Source organism: Pteronotus mesoamericanus, unplaced genomic scaffold (assembly GCF_021234165.1).
Source record: "Pteronotus mesoamericanus isolate MK-2021 breed Mesoamerican mustached bat unplaced genomic scaffold, CSHL_Meso_final scaffold_651, whole genome shotgun sequence".
Taxonomy (NCBI): domain Eukaryota; kingdom Metazoa; phylum Chordata; class Mammalia; order Chiroptera; family Mormoopidae; genus Pteronotus; species Pteronotus mesoamericanus.
The window spans coordinates 44,887,616-44,910,556 of record NW_026555325.1 but is presented as its reverse complement, the minus strand read 5'-3'; the positions used below and the strand labels follow the sequence as shown (position 1 = coordinate 44,910,556).

Sequence of the window (22,941 nt, the reverse complement as noted above, 5' to 3'; positions counted from 1 at the left end):
GGAAAGGTTTTTCTTTCTTTTAACTGATTACCAAAAGAATCCTGGAAAGCAAAATAAACAGTTATTCAAAAACAGGAATTTGAAGTTGTAGGGTAAGCTGTTTCCTTTGGCAGATTCTTCCATAATAAAAATGAAAAAAAAAAAAAAGGCTTTTGAGGAGTTTGGCAAAATTAGTCTAAAGAGAGTTGGAGAGACCTAAACAGGAAGCCCGGCCATTCCCACATGCCTGTGATCTCTGAAAGCGCCTCGGAGGCTCCTCAGTGCGCCGACAGACAGGAGCGACTTTGGGCAGATTCTTCGCTTGCCCTTTCACTCCCAGCAGGATCAGATTTCATTCCCTTCATTATTCTCCACTCCTCCCCTCCCTCAGCCCCCCGCCCCCCAGTTTCTTGATCTATATAAAAAAAGAAGTACAAAAGACAAATACTCGCTTCAATGCCTGGAAGTGAAAACAAAACAACCTCAGCTCCGCTTTGAAAAAAATCTTTCCAAGAACTTTCTTCAGAGATTTTACGCGTGAGTACTTAGAAATACACTTTCTAGCCTATGAGAAATAACGTTTATTTCTTTTTTTAGGGGGAGAGGCAGGATAGTTACTGAGAGGTAAAGAAGAGTGGGGAGGACCATTGTCTGGAACCCTGAAACAAAAATTGACTCTTGCCTGTAAAAAAAGTAAATGCATATTGTAATGCAAAATTAAGTTCTCAAAAGTTTGCATTTAGTTTTTAAACAAATATATATGCAATAAATGTTTTTCTAAAATTATAAACAATTTTGTAAGAAGTTTGTCAAATGTAGTCTTTTTTAATAATTTTAAGCCTGTAGTGGCAATTCTTTACAAATTATGTTTGTTTAATTGGACTTTTCTGAAGATATGGTTTATCTTTAAATATTATTTAGTGACATGTAAAGAAATATAATAAAGAGACTATGTAAGATCCTTATGTTTAAAGAAAACTTTTTCATTGCCATTAATGATATTTAAAATGAGATATAAGCATTAAAATACTTGTAATCTAAATTATTTTATGCCAGCATTAACAAATCTCTTTATGGAAATATTTTACAAGTCTGCAAATACCAAAGATTGTATTCTAAGATACTTAAATAAGAATATATATAATCAATTTTATATGTAGAGCAATTATGTAAATTAAAGCAATAGATTATATACCTACACAACGTACTGTCATGTTCTTGTTGGTTGTGAAACTTTGCTTCTGGTAGCAATAGGAAGCACATAATACAGAAGTCCATGACCACAGAACTATGACGACAATTGTTTAATTGTGAAAAAAGCTCATTTGTATGAGAGTGTTACCAAAACATGGGGACCAAAAGCAGTTGCATGTAGAAAAAAACAAAAAAGATAAGCAAGAGCCACACCATGACTCAGAGCTCTAGGAATTAGTCACAAAATGACTTTGTGTAATATATGATAACATAAACACAAAGGTCAAACCCAAGCAGGAAACACAGCCACAGAGTCATTTTTCAAGTGTAAAAGCATAATATTTACGTCAGAGGGGTCAAGTTGTGTCAATTTTGACGTATTGCAAAGTCTTTTAAACTAACAAAATCTTTTCATAAAGCACTTTAAGATTCTTTTAAGTTCATCATTCTAATGAGTGATTATTTCAAGACATGTTATCTATATGTCATCTATTCCTTAAACTAAAGGGTGAATAACCTCTTTGAAAATTTATTAGAGTATGAAAATTTAATTTGAGGCCTATAGGCTAATAAAGTGAAATGAAATATTCATCGGGATCAGCAGATTAAAAAGTTTTAAAGTAAATACAGATAGCTAACATTATAGAGAAATAAGAGGAAAATTTTAAAATACTTAAGAGTAAAACCAAATTTGTCTTCTGGTGACCATAGAATATTGTTGGAAAACTTTATGACATTTATAGTACAATTTGGTTCCTATTTATATTAGTTATGCTAAATTTGAGAACTCTTTTGTAAAGGTACAGTCTGATATCTTTAAGCATTTGTTTTACCTCCAGTAACTAGATCAAAACTCCCTTGGGAAATGTAACTCCTGTTCCTGTGAATTATGCCATCAGTTCCTGCTTGCTAGTCTGATGGTTCATAACTCTAGTCTTTAGTCACTTGTTGGTTGCACAACTATTTCAATTGGGACCATCTATTGTTGCTAAATGTAAAAATAATAATGATAATCTATAAAATGGACAATTATTTTTGTATTAAATTATAATTTTCATAACTAATTTATTCCATCCTTTAATCATTAATTTTCTGATCATAGTTATATCTACATTATACAAATTCAAACAATAATTGGACAGGATGATAAACTATGAGGGAAAAAGGATAACCTTAAAAGGTTTAATTATTCCCTAGCAACCTAACAAAATCATAATAAATGTGCTATAGATTCTTTAAGAAAGATTGGTTCGTTAAATTCGGTGTCACAAATTTTTAAAACATTTCAACTAATATCTCTACTTAACAGAAGAAGAAAAAAACTAACCAAGCAGCCAAAAATATAAATAAATACATACATATATACATATATACATAAAGGTAGAATAGACAAATATGAAAAGGAAATGGAAGTACTCAGGTTTTTTAAAAATCTTGTTTATTAGCATAAATTAAATAAGTTAAATGATAATATTGATTAAAATGGGTTAATTATACCATTAATTTATTTTTGCTATGTAGACGTGATCTGAGAAGTGTACTGAAATCCAACTCATGTATTTTCAATTAAAGCTCTCTCCTTTTTTTTGTTTACCATCTGAAATACTTAACTTGAGGAATTTAATTTGCAGAGTTGACTTCTTAAGGACAAAGAACTTTTAAGTACATTATAGATTTTACAAAATTATACCAATACTATAATTTTCTGATTGTAACTATGTGCATTAGAAGAAATCTCACTTAAAGACTTGAAGTGACTATTGAAGTTCTTATTCCTGAATATTAATCTCACCAAAATGAAGAAAGAGTGCAAGTTATTCCAGAGAGTTCTTTTTATGTTAGACAATCATTCTTGGGTCTCTGAGATCCTCAGTGATTACTTTCTTGATGTGATATGTTATCTCTAGAGGCCCAGTCTTCTCACTCCTTCTTCCTTATTTTTACTTCTCTAAGTGTCAGGTGCCATGTAGAACCAGAGCCTAAGCTTCAACTACCAAAAGGCAGAGAGTGACCTAATCATTTCCAATTTCCTCTTTCCAGAAACAGTAACAAAAAGCATTGGACCCATGTCAAATCTGCTATATTACTCTCTCTTAAGCCTTCCTTTGGGATTCTATGTTCCCTCTAAATTGAGAAAAACACAAGAGTGAAAGGACACCATGCTCCATAGTCAGAGTCCCAATGATGCACTATTTCTGTCCCAAATGTTCTGGTAAATCACAGGTGCCTGCAGATACATGAATTTACTGCAAGGAATTCCCAGTCAAAATATGATGGCAGCATTTTCTACACACTGAATAAATATCATATGTTGTTAATTAGCTTAGAAATGTGAAAGTATCAGTCAATATGACACATAAAATGTGGTGTTCTTACTACAAGCATACTGTGGGAATGACACCCTTCAACTGGACCACACCACCACTGTGCTGCCAACCTCAATCCATCTCTCCTGTTTGTGAGTCTTATCAACATCTATCCCATTTGTAATTCCATAATACTCATCTCTAAGCATCACATCGTTCCTCATTTCCCAAGGCTTAGAAATGGCGTAAATCTCAGTAGTGGGGTCAATTTCCAGAATAATAGCGTTTGTTGCAGAATTTTGATATATGTTTAAAATTTATGTAGGAAACTTCTAGGTACCCCAGAAAATGACTCAAAATTATTATATCAGATATTATATGAACTCCTTTTGTGTACAACTGATTTCAAATATACATGACTATAAAGTGAATGAATTTCTGATTCATGCATTAAGAATGAACCTTGAAAATATTATGCCAAGTGAAATAAGCCATACAAAAAAAAAAACAAATAATGTGTAATTCCATTTATATGGAATGTCTAGAATAAGCAAGATTAAAGGTAACCTGAGTCTGGAGGAAGGAATGAATGGTGAGCTATTGCTTAATGAATACAGAGTTTCTGTTTGGGTGGTAAAAAACCGGGGAATATCGGTGATGATTGCACAACATTGTCACTTTAATTAATGCCATTGAGTTGTACACTGAAAAATGATGAAAATAACAAGTTTTATTCTATATCTATTGTACCATAAAAAGGTAGTAGAAACTGTTAATAATAAATTAGTTTGAAGAATTCTAAAACCACAATAATCTCTTTATATTTTCTTAATAGAATAAAAAGTACAAATATTATAATACTGGGATACCTATAGCTTTAAAAAGAAAAACAAGATATTCCTGTTTGTTTCATGATGGAAATTTGCACATATTTTGACATGATATTGTTATACTGGAGGTTAATGCTTTTTAGCCATAACATCTTTTTTCTTTTAGTGTTGATAATGGGATAATTCAGGCCTCACAAAATTAAATTGCAAGTATTCCTTCCTTTCTGTTAAATATTATAGAAAATTCATGTAAAATTGGTATTATTTCTTCTTTAAAAGTTTAGTAGAATTCACCAGTGAAACCATACGGGGCTGAAGTTTTCTTTGTGGGAAAACTATGCTTACAAAACTCAATTTTAAAAAGTATAGGGCTCTGTAGGTTATCTGTTTTTTCTTGAGTGAGCTTTGGTAGTTTGTGGCTTTCAAGAAACTGGTCCATTTCATTTAAGTTGTCCAATTTTTTGGTATAAACTTCTTCATAATATTTCCTTATACTGTAATCTGTAATGTGAAACTTCTAGTTCTTAACATTAGTAATTTGTACATCTTTTCTTTTCTGCCTTATCAGTCTACATCAAGGTTAATCAATTTTATGGACCTTGTAAAAGACCTAGTCTTTGGTTTCATTTCTCTGTTGCTGTTCCATCTTTATATCATTGATATCCACTCAGATATCTTAAATTTTCTTGCTGTAAATTTCTATCTAAATATTACTTTGGCTGTATTTTGATAAGCTCTGTTTCCATATTTATTCATTTCAAAATATTCTGTAATTTCCTTATGATTTTATCATTGACCCATGAGTTTTTTAGAAGAATGTTATTTAGTTTCTAGGTATTTGGGGATTTTTCAAATACCTTTATTTTATTTTATTTTTTCTGTTTAAGTTTATTAGAGTCCAAGTAAAAATTTTATATAGGTGAAATTATTTATAATTTATTGAGATTTATTTTATGGCCCTGAGTATGGTCTAACTTTTAATGTTCTGTATGCCTTTGAAAATATGTGTGGAATAGAATGTTTTATAAATGTCCATTAGTCAAGCTGGTGAAAATAATTATTTCATTTCAGGTAAGGAGTCTGTTTCCTTATGTTTTTCTGATAATAATAATTGTTTGGGCAGCTAATACATTACTGTCCTCTATTTTATATGACTAATTTTACAAGCTTAAAAACAACCAAGTTGTTACTTGTTCAACAGGTATTTTGAAAATTACAATTAGTGTTAATTACCTAGAGTCCCTAGAGTTTATGATAAAATAAAGATTGCCTTTCCTGACATAATTCTTATCACAACGTCTCATAATTATCTTTCCTCCCTGCTCCCTGGCTACTTCCACATATTGAAAGCTGGGGAAAGTTAATTGACAATACAAATGAAACTTTCTCCTTTTATAAAAGGAAGAGTAGTTTCAGGTGCTTTCTGCTCCATTATTTAGACCATTGAATCAAACAGATAATCCAAAATGACAAATGTGATAGACAAAATTTATCCTTAGCATTAGAATTTGGTTTTAGAATTATATGACAGAGTTTTCATTAAGCATCTTATTTGAGTTCCGTGGTGTTAATCTCAATTGTAGAGTACACAAGGAAACAGGTATACAATCAAGAAATCATTATTGCAACCACAGCTAGGTGCTACTAAAGTAGGTTATCAAAAATTTGTGAGAAAAGAAATCTATCCTATCAACATCTAGGCCCTGTTTTTAGTGCCAATTATTTTATCCTGGTTTCAGACTTCTCTCTTTTTATTTTTTTCTCTTAAGGAATTGCTGAAGAATATGCCAACCGAAGAAAGATGTTCAATCAGGAGAGTTTAGATTAGTCTTAATTCACATGGCAAAGAGATTTCTGTATGTGGTCAGCTGTAGATGAAACTCCTTTAAAGCCATTTTAAGTTTGTATTCATTCATTTTAGCCCTTGGAAAAGTAAAAAATTCCTGACGTACCAGCGTTTGCCTATAGTTTGCCACTATTAGGTCAATGTTACTCCTCACCACCCATTACCTGCATTTAATATTATCAACTCCTTATTCAGAAGTTAGAGAGATTCAGATGACCAACTATCCTTCCTAACAGGCACTCAAAGACGTACCTGAAAAGAATTGAACAAGTAGGATCTATGGATGGCCTTCAAAATGTACCTGAAAAAATATCTATGCATAAGTTTATTTGTGCTTTAGAGGAAGTCTGTAGTTTTTCTCAGATCTCTCAGGAGCTTACATATCACCATGAAAGATGTATCTGAGACATGATTAAATATCTAAGGAAAAGAGTACATACATAGGATTAAAAAAAGAGTGTCAGATAATATGTCCTGAAGAAGGCAAGATAAAGGTTTCAAAGGCAGATAAACTTGACATGGGTGGAGAAGAGGGGAGTGCAGAGATAAGCTATCCTGTGAACTAATAAAAGAAAAATCTTAGAGAAAGGATCTTTTTAAGATGCTAGGCCAAGAAAAAAAATTATTTTAAGATCTCTTTTAATTCTATCTTTACACATGAATAAGCAGATTCAATTTTTCATATCTTCAAAGCTTACCTGTATGCTTTTCCTATAAGAGATCCTTTGCAGGAAAGAAAAAGTGTACAATGTGATATTTTATAAGTCGACCTAATTGTTAGGACTTGAAAGAGCTTTAAAAATATTAAAACTTTGGTCTTGATTTGCAGAAAGTTCCAGTTGAGGGAATTAAGTAGGACATGTAGCAAGTAAATGTTTCTGATTCCTGCTTATGTGATTATGTGTTAGATAAAGTTTGGATAGTAGAAAAAAGGAATGGCAATTCGGACAAACTAATTGGTCTTTATAAAAATGTAAAATAATGAGCATTCAGTTTGAGGAACCAAGAGATGCTTTGAATAAAAAAAAAAAAAAATAGCACCAATTGCCTTTCATTCTCTGGGCCAATAGTTAGTTTTCATGACTCTAACACTTTACAGTCTGAATGAAAGTGGCTGAAGATCAACATTTAATAGTTACTGGAAGACTGTGACTCAGCTGCTGGGGACTCCCTGTTCCTTTACAGCGATAATTCAGAGAAGCTGAACTCAAGATGTCATCTAAAGATATATGCATGGTCACTGACAGCTGCAGATCGAAACTTGAACTCAGCTCAGACCCCTCCCCAGATACTTTTCATTAGAGCACAGTCAGAAATTCCAAGGTTTTTCACATTAGGACTTATTTCACCAGCAGCATTACTTTCACTGAGGAGTGATAAAATTAATCATTATTGGTTCATCATGTTTACAGTATTTAAGCTAACATTTGGAAAGTTATCATGTATCTGACACCAAAATGTTTTCAATATCTAACCTCAGGTATATTGAGTACAAACTTTGCTCTCCTTTTCCTAAAGGAAAAATATATAGTAACATTTTGAAAAAAGTTCTCATACATGAGCTGACATTTTGCTCTCCTTTTCTCACATAAGCTGAGGTAATCAGAAACAGAAAGACAAGAAACCTCCAGTGGATTTGACTAAGCAAAGACAAAATCTGGGATGGGAACAGATTTTGAGGGGAAATGAGGAAACCAACCTGACTTTAGCTATTGATCCTTGAAACAAAAAAAGGTAATATCTACCTGACTCAAAATTCTAATTTGAACTCCTTTAGGAAGATCTCAACTGTCTTTCTTTCCATTTTTCCAAAGTAAATATACCCCCTCCGCATGAATGTCATATTCAATATGAAGTAATAGATTAATTAGAATTAATAAATTAATTGTATAACTGATAAACAGGTTGACACATAGTTAGAGAAACAATGGTCCTGAAATACCATTTTCCTATCTTAATAATGGGCACATGAAAAAGCAGATACAAAAAGCAGGAAAAAAGAGTAGACAAAGGTCTTTCTGTATCATTCTCTTTCTTAGTATGAACAGTAAAGATAATAGAGACACCGCTAATGTATGCAATTCTTTTCTTTCTCTCACACCAAATTTTTAAATATTTATTTGTATTTTTTTCCATTTCCTTCCATTTGGAGCTATTGACATCAGTAGTTAAGCTAAACTGTGTTCTTGGAAACCTCCATTTTGGTTTACATATATAATACCAACTCTTACTTGTTATTTTCTCTCCAATTAAAGATAAAATTGGAAACCTTTTCCACTTTTTTTGCATGTGATGAAGAGCTTTGCTTCTAAGGAAACTGGATTAGTACAGGAATCAGAGTCACTGTGATGAGGAAAGGTGAAATGACTCAAAGAAAGGAATGCCACCTTCTTCTGAAAAAAAGGCTTACAAATTTAACTGTAAAAATCCAGAAAAAATAATTGCATACATTTTTTCCTAAAAAAGTTTTAGTCATTATGGGCAACTGTATAAGAAGGAATCCTTTGAAATTATTTCCTTTATTATTTTATTTCCCATTGTTCATTGTAATTTTAGTATATCACATTCTTTTGGGACTTCACTTAAAAATTTTTAGAAATATGTCTACAGATCTACATTTTCCCTATTCTTAACTGCCTAATTGTCTCTTTATTCTCCCCCTCTTACTGTTTCTTAATTGTTTTTCTCCATATCTCAGGCCTTCACTCTTCTCTCTTAAATGGCTGTAAGAATTAATATTCCTTATTATTATTTAGAAAAAGATTATTTTTCCTCTTCAAAAATGCAAGCATAAAAAAATTTTAAAGCTGTTGTTTTAGTTGATGAGTTTCTTGACTTATTTAACTTGTAGGATGTTGGCCCAGAACAGAGAATAAAAATTTTCCCTAGTTTGATTTGATGAAATGATAATTTCTACAGATTATAAATAATCTGAAATTTACTTTAGGCATAAAAAGAGAAGGTATTTGGGGGAATAGCGAATCTTTCCAAGGCTTGAAATTGCCCTTTCTCTGAATGACCAAGATTCTTGTGCTCAAGGTGAAGCTCTGTCAATAAGCAAATGTAAGACTTACCGGGAAAAATTTGTTTCTGGACTTCAGTTTCCTCATTAAAAAAACTGGGATATTCCAGATATTTATCTCTTATACTTTCTTTTATCTCTAGCAGTATATAATTTTAAACTTGTCTTCCACTTCAGTTTTTGCTTTTGTTTTTGTTTTTTTTAAATAAACTTTGTTTACACGTTATATGCTATTGGTTGTATCATGAAGACATTCAATCTTTCTCTCTTGTATCACTCTTTTCTATGAGATTGTTTTTCACTTTTATTTTTCACATTATGAATTATAAGAAGTGAGGCCTATACAGAGAACAGTTTGTAACATATTATATTCCTGAAGGAATCTTACTTGTTTTATAAAACCATACCTGATAACTACTGCTGTAACTAAAAAATATAGAGTAACAAATATTTTCATCAATGAAATTGTCACAACCTAAAATACAGATATGTGTTATGATTTGACTTAGTAGCTAAAAATACGGGATTTTACATTGTGCAATTCTCTAGAAGTATGACTTCCTGAACCAAGAGCCAAGTCTAATTGATGTTTTCCTAGTGAATTGGCCAATCTCTTAGTAAACATGATTAGAGTAATAGTCTGCAATTAGTTTGGGGGGTTTGTTTTTTATTGTTGTTGTTTTGATTTTACTTTTAAATCAATCTGTGCTTCTAATATTAATTTACTTATCAGATACAAATGTTTGGCTTTATTTTTCTCATATTTTATATTTGATATAATTGTTAAATATCTGAAAATTTGATTCTTTTATAGCAGAAAATGTTTTAATATCAAAACATTTTAATAATAAAAAAATGGGGGGGATGTAGCATTACAAAGCTCTTTGACTTAGTAGTTTTAATGCTATTTTTCCCATCCTCCAAGCATCCTTGAGTTAAAAATGTTGAAAAGCATTGGCCAATAACCAGTTTAAACAAAAACAGCAAAGTAACTCAGCTGTTACATTTGGCTGCAGGTAGGTAGGACAAAGTCATAGCACATTGCTTAAATAGTGAGGCAATTTATCCCACATTATGCAAAGTAGTTGGGTTGGAAGCTTCCAGAGTGGTTAATTCAACACAAATCTAGGTTTTCTCCATTATTTTATTTTCATCATTCACAGCAGGTCATCTTTAGCTCAGGATAGTTCTCTTCAAAAAAAAAATCTTTTTTAAAAGTACCCCATCCCCAACCCCTGAAAGACAGCATACCTCTTCTCTAACCTCATTGGCCAAAGCTTTATCATGTAAAAATATCTAAAACAATCACTGTAAGAAAAATGGGCTCACCATAATTATATGGATTAATGAAGAGTTTGTTATTTATAAATTTATTCCTTTGCTGGGCATAGGCTATCTATCCCTGAGAACTGAATTATGAACATATTCAACTCATCTACTGTCAATGAAAAGTGACAGAGAATGGTTGTTGCATAAGTGAACAAACAAGATGACTGAAACAACATTTTTAAAAATTGAACAAAATGATGTAAGTACATCCATAATCTTATTGACCTTATGTTTTCCCTTATTAAAGAATATTTTTCTGCATGAATACCAATTTTTGCGTAGTTGATCTCTATGTGCTGTGTGATTTACACATAACACCTTTACTTGTCATCAACACAAGTAGGTTATTATATATAATCCTCATTAACAAATAAAAAAACTTGAATCTCAAAGATGTTTAAAATTTTTTCTAGTTAAGAACTAGAAAGCACCATGCTGATATTCAAATTACATCATTCTTATTCCTTCCTTTTTCCATTCTTTTCATTTTATTTTACCATGGTGTCTTGCCCTACATTTGAAATATTAACATGTTTATTTGCTCCATTTCATCTATTTTTAATCCTTAAATTATTTTGAAAGAAAATATAGTAGTGTTTGGCCCCCTGTTGAGGTATGCATCACACCCCTCTCTGTAGAACAGCAACTTACCTCTGTCTGTACAAGTGTGTACCCTTGTCAAGTCAGGCAAGTCAGCCTTGGCCAGATACTATAATAGTGTGAATCCATTATTGTCCATTCTATAGGAGTTTGGGGAGCAGTTTTATGAATAGAGAATATTAGCAGGTTTTCTGAGAAGTGAGGGTGGAAAAAGGAATAGATAATTAGGTGAACATTTATTGTCTTCTCTAATAGAGAATTAATTTATAATTGAGGTCCCTTATGTTCACTTTCATTCATATGGTTTCAAATAATTTCAGTTTATACATTTGTTTTAAATTCCTCCAGTGGCTTTTTACATTTGTAAAAATTAACTTTTATAGATTCCTTAATTCATTGATTTGTTCCACAAATATATTTATTGAGCTCTTATTAGGTACCAGACAGAACAGACATAATTTCAGCATTTAAGGACAGAGAAGAGATATAATAAACAAGTAAACATATATTGTGTTACATAGGAATAAGTGCAGTAACTAACAACAAAAATGGGAGAGGAGTAGACCATAATCATGGAGCTATTTTTTTTTTTTCAGGCACAAAAGGAAAGACTCTGAGCCCTGGCCGGTGTGGCTCGGTTGTTTGGGCATCATCCCACAAAGTGAAAGGTCGCCTGTTTGATTCCCAGTCGCAGCACATGTCTGGGTTGCCGGCCTTGGTCCCCAGCTGGGACATGTACAAGAGAGGCAGTCCATCAATGTTTCTCTTTTACACTGATATTTTTTTCCCTCCCTCTCTCCTTCCTTTCCCCTCACTCTAAAAAAAAAAAAAACCCAAAACAAACAAACAAAAAAACCCTTAAAAAACCCTTAAAAAAAAATGGAAGAACTCTGAGGAAATGCCATTTGAGCACAGCTTTGAGATAGAAGCTGTATTCCCATAGCATTTACGTGACTGAGTCAGAGCATGGTTCCATGAAGCAGTTAAGAATGTTGCTACGTCTTTTCCATAATAGCGATAATGACTGCTCATTTTCCTAAAATCATGTAGCAAATGTTACGTACTTGGCATCCAAGTCCTTACAATCTTTTGCTACAAACTTTACTATTCAAAATTATGAAAAAAATCTGGAATTTTAAAATAAAACTGTTGAGTTATTTCATAGTTAGCCCACACAGCATTCCAGCTGAGAGAAAATTATTCCTGAATTTCAACTCACAAGAATTGATGTACAAGGCAGTGCCTTCTGCTCTCTAACATACGATTTATGAGTGCAGTTGAGGAATTACAAAAGAGAAGGGGTTAGGCAGTGAGGGTCTATTTTATCTGCCAAGTCTTTTTCTTCTTGGTGTGAACTTAAAAAGACATTTTTTTTCTTAGAAGAGATCTACAGAGAACAATTATTTTTCTCAGAACAGATGTACTCTCAGGAAAAAAAACAAAAATACTTAATTTGGGAGAACTGCATCCTAAGTGTCCTTCTTATATAAGTGATTTCTGCATTTCCTATAGGAATGTTGTAGACCATAGCCAGTCCTGCCTTAGGCTTAATAACCCATCATGAAATAGAACATGAAAGTCTATAACTGAGCAGAAAGGAAATGATTGGCTTACATATTAAAAAGTGCATTCTAGAGATAACGCATCTCCTCCCATGGCCTGATAAAAGGGAAGTGACTTTTGTTCTTAGATAAAGTTAACAAACAAGTTTAGAGGCACTTTCTTAAAAAAAAAACTAGGTCCCATTATTCACTGAATCACATCTACCTCAAAATGCATCTATAGAAGCCATACCCCCAGTGTAATTGTATTTGGACAGAGCTTTTAGGAAGTAATTAAGGTTAAATTAGGTCATAAGGGTGGTGTCTTAATCTGATAGGACTGGTGGCCTTATAAGAAGAGGAAGAGAGAAATCTAAATATATATATATATATATATATATATGCCCATACCAAGGAAAGGCCATGTGAAGACGTAGAGGAAAGAAGAGAGCTCTCCCTGGGAACTTGACCAGCATGCACCTTGGTCTTGGAGTTCCCAGATCCCAGAACTGTGAGAATTAAATTTCTGCTGCTTAAGCTACCAGCCTGTGGTATTTTGTTATGGTAGCTCCAGTAGACTAAGACAGGCCTATGAACTTAATACATGAAATCATCTTTATCATTCCCTAGTGAAGATCCATTTTAAGTCTTCTTAGCTGGTTTGACGTCAAATCAAAGAAAAATCACCTTCAAGTGGATCTAATTCAACCTTGTGCCAAACCTTAAACATGGACTCAATCATCAAAGGCTGTCTATCTTTAGCCTTGAGCTCTTTTGTTCTTTTTTTTATTAGCTGGCTTAACAACATAAACTTCATTTATAGCATTGTATACTCAAAGTTCAAATAAAACTTACCTTACCAATGTGGTTGAGAACACAATTCCATTGTAAGATGGTGATTGCCTTATTCAAATCTGTAGTGTTTTTTTCAAATCTTTACTTACTATTTTTATGAAAGGAAATCAGAGCAACCAATCCATAAATTAATTTATAAGTATAATTTTTACTAATATATAATTTTCTTTGCAACACTTTTTAAAAAATCAGACATAAAACAATGATTAAAGGCATTTGCTTCAGAATCACACCTATACTGCGACTTATAAGCTGTTTGCTTAGAGGATGTTTTACCATTTTGAATCACTATGTCCTCTATCAAAGGAAGAAAACAGCATTATTATAGGGTGAGTGGGAGATACACATGAGAAAAAAATAATAATGAAGATCCATTAGTGTAAACTGCTATTTGCATTATGATTTGTTGTTATTAACATCACAAACTGTTATTTAATCCCCCTATCATAAGAAAAATGGCTTAAAAACAGGCATCTAGACAGAAAATCTAAACAAAGACTTAATCTACAGAAAATTAACCCCAGACCATTCAAGAGCTGACTATAATGACATGTTTGAAATGGAACTTTAATAAAATAGGAATTTCCTCTTTTTATCTCTGGTCTTTAGCCAAGATGTGGGTATGTGCCTGTGTGTGTATGTGGTTTCTATTTCCTCTAAAGTTTGGGAAAAAAGAGAAAACAGGTTTTCAAGTACCTCTATTAAAAAGTTTCCCTTGTGTAGTAGCCTTGTTCTAATCTATTCATTCAGGTTTTGACTGCTGGGTGACCTTCTGGGTCCTATGCTTAGGTGCTCTTCTCTAATACCATTAGCTAGGGCTTGGGCCAAAATGAAACTTCCCATAGACCTATAAATGGATAAAGTGATGTGGAAATATTTACACAGTAATAAATATAATCATTAAACAAGTATAGACTTTATGCCAGGAGTGGAAAACATTTTAGCAACTCACTGAATCAAAAATTATAATAATGATCACATTAAAAAGTGATATTAGTTATTGAGTTGTATTTGAAGGATTAGCCAGCCAGAAAATCCAGTTTTTCTCCTGTAGCTCCTTTGATGATATTGCTAACCATCTTCTTTAAGTCACAGTAAGAGTAATATTTCAAAGAGAAATGAATGTAGAATGATATAAGTAATTAATATATTTAATTATATTTTTTAATTAAATTTGGTCTCTGGCCCATAAGTCTTGCTTATTTTAAGGATGCTTGGAAAAAGCCCAGGATCTAGCCCTGCCTGTCACTTACTAGCTGTAAGCAAATACTGTTGAAAAATAAATTGTGTATCTCGAACATCAATTTAGTATACCTGCTCAATGGGCTGCATAGCAATAGCACTGTTGTCAAGACATAGTAATCTAATAGATAAGAAACCACTTAAAAAATAATGTCATTATAAAAAATGATGTTTTATAATTATATATCTTTGTACTTCCCATATAGTTTCTTAAAATAAATGTGCTATATATACCATGTAACCAGAACCTCATATTTCATCTTAATTTTAGCTGTTTTTTTTCTTTTTTATTGAATTCATTGAGGTGACATTGGTTAATGAAATTATATAGGTTTCAGGGCCACAATTCTACAACATATCATCACTGTATTGTATTGTATGTTTACCACCTCAAGTCAAATCTCCTTCCATTCTTAACGATCCCACTTAAAACCTCTGCTACCTACCCCCACCATTTTTCCTCTGATAATCACCATGCTGATGTCCGTGTGTATGAGTTTTCTCTTTTGTTTTTGCTTAATCTTTCTTTTTTTTTTAAATTAATTTATTTACTTTTTAAATACATTTGTCTCTGCCTTCCCCCCCCCTTTCCCTTGCCCCCTCCCACTTTCCCTCCCTCAGCTCTTCCCCTTTGGTTTTGTCCATGAGTCCTTGCTATATGTTCCTTGACTTTCCCCTTCCCTTCCCTTTCCCTACCCCCGCCTTCCCTCTTGTCTCTGTTGATTTCTTTCCCTTTCAGTGTTGCTGGTCATATTTGCCTTGCTTCTTTGCATTGCTGGTTAGGTTCCGCTTATAGGTGAGATCATATGGTATTTGTCTTTCGCCCCCTGGCTTATTTCGCTTAGCATGATGCTCTCCAGTTCCATCCATGCTGTTGCGAAGTTTAGTACTTCTTTTTTCTTTCTGCTGCGTAGTATTCCATTGTGTATATGTACCATAATTTTTTGATCCAATCATCTACTGATGGGCATTTAGGTTGCTTCCAACACTTGGCTATTGTCAATTGTGCTGCTATGAACATTGGGGTGCATAGGTTCTTTTGTATTGGCGTTTTGGTGTTCTCAGGGTATAGTCCCAGCAGGGGAATCGCTGGATCAAAAGGCAGTTCCATTTTCAGCTTTCTGAGGAAATTCCACACTGCTTTCCATAGTGGCTGCACCAGTCTGCATTCCCACCAACAGTGGACTAGAGTTCCCTTTTCTCCGCAGCCTCGCCAGCACCTGTTGTTTGTGGATCTGTTTATGATGGCCATTCTGACCGGTGTGAGGTGGTACCTCATGGTGGTTTTGATCTGCATTTCTCTAATGGCTAGTGATGCAGAGCATCCTTTCAAATGCCTCTGGGCCCTCTGTATCTCCTCCTTAGAAAAGCATCTGCCCAGGTCCTTTGCCCATTTTTTGATTGGATCGTTTGTCTTCTTGGAGTCAAGTCGAGTGAGTTCTTTGTATATCTTGGAGATCAAACCTCTATCTGATGTATCATTAGCAAATATATTTTCCCAAATGGTTGGCTCCCTTTTCATTTTGCTGATGTTTTCTTTAGCCGTGCAGAAGCTTCTTATTTTGATGAGGTCCCACTTGTTTATTCTTTCCTTTATGTCCCTTGCTTTAGGAGACATATCAGTGAAAAAATTGCTGCGTGGGATATCTGAGAGTTTCCTGCCAATGTTCTCCTCTAGGACTTTGATGGTGTCGCGACTTATATTTAAGTCTTTTATCCATCTTGAGTTTATTTTTGTGTATGGTGTCAGCTGATGATCCAATTTCAATTTTTTGCATGTAGCCATCCAGCTCTCCCAACACCATTTGTTGAAGAGGCTGTTATTGCTCCATTTTATGCTTCTGCCCCCTTTGTCAAATATTAGATGTCCATAGAGACCTGGGCTTATTTCTGGGCTTTCTATTCTGTTCCACTGGTCTATGGGTCTGTTCTTGTGCCAGTACCAGATTGTTTTGAGTATAGTGGCTTTGTAGTAGAGTTTGATGTCCGGTATTGTGATCCCTCCTACTTTGTGTTTCTTTCTCAAAATTGCTGCAGCTATTCGAGGTCGTTTATGGTTCCATATAAATTTTTGAAATGTCTGTTCTATTTCTGTGAAATACGTCATTGGTATCTTAATAGGGATTGCGTTGAATCTATAAATTGCTTTTGGTAGTATGGACATTTTAAGGATATTAATTCTTCCAATCCATGTGCACGGTATATGCTTCCATTTATTTGTGTCTTCCTTAATTTCTTTTTTCAATGTTGTATAGTTTTCTGCATACAGGTCTTTTGTGTCTTTGGTTAAATTTATCCCTAGGTACTTTATCTTTCTTAATCTATTTCACTGAGCTCCACAACTTCTTTCCCCTCTGACAGAAAGCAGTGTGTTCTCTATGTCTGTTTCTATTTTGTTTGGTAGTTTATTTTGTTCATTAAATTTCACATACGAGTGAAATCTTATGGTACTTGTTTTTCTCTGACTGGCTTATTTCACTTAGCATAATGCTCTCTAGGTGCATCCGTGCTGTCACAAAGGGTAAAATGTTCTTTTTTTAGGGCCAGTAGTATTCCATTGTGTAAATGAACCACAGCTTTTTTTATCCACTCATCAACTGTTGGACTGTTTTCAAATCATGGCTATTATAAATAGCATTGCAATGAACATAGGGGTGCATACACCCTTTTGAATCAGTGCTTTGGATTTCTACAGATATATTCCCAGAAGTAGAACTGTTGGGTCATAAGCCAGTTTCATTTTTGAGGTAACTCTATAATGCTTTCCACAGATACTGCTCCAATATGTATTTCTACCAACAGTGTTGGAGGGTTCCTTTTTCTCCACATTCTCACCAACACTTGTTTGTTGATTTATTGACTATAGCCATCCTGACAGGTATGAGGTGATAGATACTTTATTAGTGGTATAAGTTGCATCTCTCTGATGATTAGTAATGTTAAGCATCTTTTCATATATCTATTGGCCATCTGTTTGTCCTCTGGAGAAATGTCTATTCAGGCCCTTCACTCATTTTTTAATTGGGTTTTTTTTAAGTTTAGTGTCATAGATAAATAATCCTGATTGCCAAAATAATGCTCATAGTGATTACTGTGTGTCCCAGGAATATGAGTCACAGAGAGGAAGATAGCAAAGAGATAAAGAAGGCTCTGTACTGACTTGTTAGAATTTGGTATGTGGCAGACAAATAGCCACACAACATTAGACTTCTCTTCGGAAACTGCCTAAAGATTTACATTCTTACAATGTATTTATTCAGGAAATATTCTTTTTCTGAGAAAAGTCTGGCTCTCAAACCTCTCACTGAGGTTATGCAACTATCTATCCAAAAACAAGGGGGTGGAGGGATTGAGCCAAAAGGAAAAAGGACTCATGGACATGGACAACAGTGTGGGGATTGCAGAGGGAAAAGAGTGTAAAGGGGATAAATGGTAATGGAAAAAATACAATAAAAAATATGTAAGTGAGAAAAAGGCTGGAAGTCTAGTAAAAAATGCTTTAAGAATCTATTTCCAGACCCTAATCATTATGAATATTTATTTTTTCTGCTGAAAATACTACTTATAAAAAGTAAACTTCAAAACATAAAAATAATATATACAACTATGAGAATCCCTATAGGCCTTTTTATCTCCCTCTTTCCATTACAGTTTTATTCTAATATTTTTTTCTTCATTCATTATCCTTGGTATTACAGTGCTACAAACTCACCTACAATGAGAAACAGCCAAGAAAGCACATAGGTGAAGGGTAAAAACAGGCTCCAGGTTTTAGTGGGCAGAGGGTAGGCACCCTAGGGATCAGCCAAATTGAGGGGATAGAAGTAATAAACACCAAGAGAATAGCGCTAGCCACTGCTGAGCAGAAAACTGGAATTATTCTTCAAGTTATATTTTCTCTCTTTTCCTGGTCATCAGGTTTTTGTCTCTCCTGTCTTTCACTAGTACACCATAAATGCAGAAGCAGCCAAAAGGAAATTTCTTTCTTTTAAACATGGGAAAGTATTCATTTCATTTAGAGATTAATAGTAAAATTTTTAAAAATAAAAAAATGTGATACGTGATAAAGAAAATCTGTACTAGGAAGTTTAAATTTTATAAGCTCCATGGTGATCCTATATACATAAACACAATATGTGATTTTCCAGATTAAGTTAAAGATGATAAAGTAAGGAGAGCGTACCCTGAAACTAATGATAGATCAGTAACTGTCTACAACTTATATCATGCATTTCACAAAATTATGCATTATAAATTTAATGCTACACTCCTAGCCTACTGTTCATCTTCTCCATAATCTGTGATCTTTTTCCTCTTTGAATCTTGCCATAAGTTTTCATCCACATCAATACCCTTTGCCATTTCTTTGAGCTGTTCTCTTCTTTCCAATCACCAAAGTCAAATTATGAAAATATTTCTAGCCCCAGTGGACTCGGATCCCTTTTTCATTTTAGGCTCCTCACTTTCTGGATTTACACAGACCACTTCTCTTTCCTTCACAAATTCTCTTGAGAATATTAATATCATAAATAAGTGGTGAAATTTCAAGTAATGCTTCTTTGAAAATTTCTTAATAATGCTTGATAGGCAATTTGCTTCCTGTTATACCTCCTTCTTTCTTGCCTTCATGCTTATCAAAACATTGTCATATTATTTACCCTGCCAAATACAATTAGAGAAAAACAACTCTCCCAACTGACAGACTTTCTCTAATCTCATCTCCAGGCTTAAAACCACAAAATTTTCTAGGAGAAGATAATCTTTGTTAATTTTACTTTTCAAGCATATTCTAAATTTCTTCCTAACTTCTACCAATCCATAAACAACACTAAATGCCTATTTTTAAAAATAAATTTATATCTCTTTCACCCATTTTCCCTGCCCCAACTTCTTGCCTCTGGCAACCACCAATCAGTTCTCTGAAGCTATGAGTTTAATTTTTATTTCACATATTAGTGAGATCATATAGCATTTGTCTTTCCGTCTGATCTATTTCACTTAGCATAATGTCATATAACATTATATGTATAATATAATATATATTATATATAAACATTTTTTATTCATTCTTCTTCAACGGACTCTTAGGTTGTAATAATTGGGTTATTATAAATAATGCTGCTATGAAGATGGGGCACATAAATCTTTTTGAATTAGTGTTATTGTTTTCTTCAGATAAATACTCAAAAGTGGAATTGCTGGATAATATGGTAGTTATATTTTTAACTTTTTGTGTAATCTCCATACTGCTTTCCATAGTGGCTATACCAGTTTGCATTCCCATCAACAGTGTATGATGGTTCCCTTTTCCCCACATCCTTTTCAACTCTTACTATTTCTTGTATTTTTGATAATAGCCATTCTACAGGTATAAGGTGATAACTTGTAGTTTTGATTTGGATTTCCCTGATGATTAATGATATTGAGCATCATTTCATGTACCTATTGGCTACCTGTATAGTTTCTTTGGAAAAATGTTTATTCAAATCTTCTGCCCATTTTCTAATCAGTCTGTTTGTATCTTTGCTTTTGAGTTGTTTGGATTCTTTATGTATTTTGAATATTAACCCCTTATCATATAGACAATTTGCAAATATTTTCTCCCATTCAGTAAGTTACCTTTTCATTTTGTCAATGGTTTCCTTTGATGTACAGAAGCTGTGTAGTATGACGCAGTCTCACTTACTTATTTTGGCTTTTGTTGCTTTTGCTTTTGGTGTCAGGTTCAAAGAATCATTGCCAAGACCCACCAAGGAGCTTCTGCTTATATCTTCTTCTAGGAGGTTTATGGTTTTAGATCTTATGTTCAAGTCTTAAATACATTTTGAGTTGATTTTTGTCTAAGGTATAGGATAGTGGTCCAGTTTCATTTTTTTACATGTGGTTGCTCAGGTTTTCCAACACTATGTATTAAAAAGATTGTCCTTTCACCATGGTATATTCTTGTTTCTTTTTTATGAATTAATAGACTGTACATGTGTGGGCTTATTTCTGGACTCTCCATTCTGTTCCATCAGCCTATGTGTCTGTTTTTTGCCAACACCATACTGTTTTAATAACCATCGATCTGTAATACAGTTTGAAATCAGGAAGCATGACATCTTAAGTTGTGTTGTTCTTTCTAAAGATTGCTTTAGTTATTTGGGAATTTATGTCATTCCACACAAATTATAAGACTATTTGTTGAATTTTTTTAATGGCATTAGAATTTGTCAGGAATTGCATTGAATCTATAGATTGCTTTGCATAAGATGGACATTTTAACAATATTGATTCTTCCAATCAACAAACACAGACTATCTTACTGTTTATTTGTGTCTTCTTCAATTTCTTTTACTAATGTCTTGTAGTTTTCAATATCCATTCATATCCTTGGTTAAATTTATTTCTAGATATTTTAATTTGATTAAACCATAAACAGAATTACTTTTTAATTTATTTGTTAGTTTATTAGTGTACAAAAGTGCAAAAGATTTTTGTGCATTGATTTTGTATCTTGCAACTTTACTTAATTTTTTAATTTGTTCTTACTGGCTTTTGAAAGAGTCTTTACAGTTTTTATATATAATACGTCATCTGCAAGTTATGAATGTTTTACTTCTTCCTTCCCATTTTGGATGCCATTTATTTTGTTTTCTTGCCTAATTGGTCTGGCTAGTACTTCCAATATTATGTTGAATAGAAGTGACAAGATTAGTCATCGTTGCATTGTTCCTACTCTTAAAGGAAAGGCTTTCAGATCTTTACCATTGAGCATGATATTAGCTGTGGGCTTGTCATATACAATCATTTTTGTGTTAAGGTATGTTCCTTCTATACCCATTTTGTTGAAATTTTTTATCATTAATGGGTGTTAAATTTTTAAAAGTAATTTGTGTTCATCTATCGAGATGATCATATATATGATTTTTATCCTTTCTTTTGTTAATGTGCTGTATCATGTTGACTGATTTGTGGATGTTGAAGCATCCTTACATTTCTGGAATAAAACCCACCTGATTATGCTGTATAATCCTTTTAATATATAGCTGAGTTTGGTTTGCCAGTATTTTGTTGAAGATTTTTGCATTTACATTCATCAAGGATATTGGCCTATGGTTTTCTTTTCTTGTGTTGGCCTTGTCTAGTTTTTATATCAGGGTAATGCTGCCTTCATAAAATAAGTTTGGGAGAGTTCCCTTCTCTTCCATGCTTTTGGAAAAGGTTGAAAAAGATTGGTATTAATTCTTCTTTGAATGTTTGACAAAATTCACCAGTGAAGTCACATGGTTCTGGACTTTTGTGTTTTGGGAGGTTTATGAATACTGATACCAATTTCTTATAACTAAATGATATTTTATCAGTTCAGATATTCTATTTCACCATGGTTCAGTCTTGGTAGGTTTTTTCTAGGAATTTACATGTTGACATATAATTTTTCATAGTAGTCTTATTATCCTCTATATTCCTATGGTATCAGTTCTCACATCTCTTTTATTTTTGTTTTTATTTACTTGAGTCCTCTTTCTGTTTTTCTTGGTGAATCTAGCTAAAGTCTTGTCAATTTTGCTCACCATTTCAAAGAACTAGCTCTTAGTTTCATTTATTTTCTCTATTGTCTTTTGTCTCTATTTCATTTATTTCTGTTGTAATATTTGTTATTTCCTTTCTTCTATTAAATTTAGGTACTGTTTTTTTCTAGTTCTTTTAGGTATAAAGTTATTTATTTGAGAGCTTTCTTGTTCCTTGAGATAGGCATTTATTGTTATGATCTTCTTTTTAAAACTGCTTTTGCTGCATTCCACAACTATGGTAAGTTCCATTTCCATTTTAATTTGGCTCAATGTATTTTTTATTTTTTGATTTCTCCATTGACACATTGGCTGTTTAGTAGTATGTTGTTTATTCTGTACATATTTTTGAATTTTGCAGTTTTCTTTAGGTAATTAATTTCTTATTTCATACTTTTGTGATTGGAAAAGATGCTTAATATGATTTTAATCCTCTTAAATTTATTGAGACATGTTTTGTGGCCTAACACTGATCTGTTCTAGCAAATGTTCCATGTGCACTTTGGAAGAATTTGTTCTGTTCCTTTTGAACGAAATGTTCTGTATGTATCTGTTAAGTTCTCTCTTCTAATGTGTTGTTTAGTGTTGATGTTTTCTTACTGATTTTCTGTCTGAATGATGTATTCATTGATGTAAGAATATTAAAA

At 33.0% G+C, this 22,941-nt stretch overlaps 1 protein-coding gene across 2 annotated transcripts in view; it reads left to right on the top strand.

Moving 5' to 3' along the window:
• Nucleotides 1-236: 236 nt before the first annotated feature.
• The window catches only part of TFPI (tissue factor pathway inhibitor), a 57,416-nt gene continuing 34,711 nt past the window's right edge, over nt 237-22,941 (top strand). For both annotated transcript variants that reach the window (XM_054562761.1, XM_054562762.1), the window contains exon 1: nt 237-516. The gene's annotated coding sequence lies outside the window, so the exon portion shown is untranslated. The remainder of the gene's footprint in view (nt 517-22,941) is intronic.